We start from the raw sequence: 1,778 nt of genomic DNA on the forward strand, positions 1-1,778 counted from the left end.
GCCTGCCCCTGGAAGAGCCACTGAAGTGGGGTCTCCATGGGCTGTGAAGATGGAGAGTGGGTGTGGAGGGGCGGCCTGCGCCCTGGTCTGTGATGGGAGATGGGTTGCCCCAGGTCGGCATCTGGTCACCTCTGACATCATAGAGCATCACTTTCGGCCTATGTAAGGCCCACCCAATTTTGAGGTCCCTAGGCCGGGAGCAAGGTGGGGAGCCCTCTGTCTTGGGGCAGTTGTGGACAGGGAAGGAACCAATGAGGGATGCCAGGCAGGTGACAAGTGTCTGCCCTGCAGGCCAGGGTGTGGGGAAAGGGGCTCACCCTCTGTGTCCTGCCCTGTCTCGTCCTCTAGAGGTCTCATCTGTGCCTCCCCTCACGGGTGTTCCCTTGGGACCATCTCCAAGGTGGGACCATGTCTCTGACTGTGCTCCAGGACACATCCCCAGAGCTCACTAGTTTCTCATCTGTGCCTGGGAAAAAGACGGAGCCTCTTCTGATACTGCCACGCTCAGAACTGGAAACTCCAGTGTCCCTCTTGCCCAAGGCATGGCCTCAACAAGCACAGAGGCTACTTCAAAGTCACATAGGTCACCCTTTTGCCCAAACCCAGAACCTTCCTGCTTGGCTGGTGCTAAGACTTAAGTAGAATGCAGCAGTCATGAGATTTCTTTTTGCCTCTAAAGAATTGGACGACCGTGTGTTTCCTGAGATCATCTGGAAGACTAATTGTATAGAGACCTGTGGTCTCTAAATCATGTTCTGCTTCCTGGTGCCCAGAATGGCCCATCGGGGCCCTTCGTGCTGAGCAGGTAACACACGCGTGTGTCTGTGCAGGGACCTTAGGGACAACAGGCCTCACCTTCCAGGTCCCTGGTTCTCAGGTCCTCAGACAGGAGTTTAAACTTGGCCAGAGGAAGAAACCCCCAAGACCACTGTGGGGTAGAGACAGAGTCTGGTCCCTTTGTACTGGGGGTTGGGGTGGAGGGTGGGGGTGTTGCTGGTGGAATTTTGGATCCCCGACCTGAGCAGTTAGGGGTACTCTCTGAAGCTCTCAGGGTCAGTGCTAGCTTTGGATTACTTTTGTCTTGCAGATTAAACATGAAGACGGGTATAAAGACCCTGTGGGCCCAGGAGGTGATAGACATCATAGAGAAGTACCAGCAGGTAAACGGTTGGCTGCTCCCTTGAGGCAGGCAAGTCCTGGCCTCTCCTGCTGTCCCTGAGGTCAAAGGGGCATGGGCTCCCTGGGGACACAGGGGAGGGAGGAACGATCCAAAGCTACCCATGCCCCAACCCATCACCATGGCCCCCTCACTCCATGCCCTCTCGGGGTTGCAGGGACACCGAGCTGGGACACTGGTGAAAAACTGGGATGAGGAGTTCAAAATCTACAGACGCATCGACCGGCTCGGGTTTCTGCAGTGAGTTGTCTGACATCCCCCATCTTATCTCGGGGTTGGGCTCTGTTTCAGTTCGTTTGTGTTGCTATGACAGAAATGCCTGAGACTGGGTAATTTATAAGGAAAAGAGGTTTATTTGGCTTACGATTCTGAGACAGCTGCATCTGGCACAGGCCTCAGGCTGCTTCTACTCATGATGAAAAGTGGCAGGTAGCCGGCAGGTACAAGCCGATCACATGGCGAGCAGGCAGCCGGCGGGTACAAGCAGATCACATGGCGAGAGAGGAAGCAAGAGAGAGAGACAGAGGAGGTGACAGGGTCACCCAGGAGCAGACTGAGACCTCGCACATGTGCGTGTGCACATGCGTGCTTGTGTGCACGT

At 55.4% G+C, this 1,778-nt stretch overlaps 1 long non-coding RNA gene across 1 annotated transcript in view; it reads right to left on the reverse strand.

Moving 5' to 3' along the window:
- Positions 1-1,778, reverse strand: part of LOC103582866 — a 4,658-nt gene that overhangs the window by 2,320 nt on the left and 560 nt on the right. The gene's annotated exons all lie outside the window — the stretch shown is intronic.

Source organism: Galeopterus variegatus, unplaced genomic scaffold, assembly GCF_000696425.1.
Source record: "Galeopterus variegatus unplaced genomic scaffold, G_variegatus-3.0.2 Scaffold18252, whole genome shotgun sequence".
NCBI lineage: Eukaryota > Metazoa > Chordata > Mammalia > Dermoptera > Cynocephalidae > Galeopterus > Galeopterus variegatus.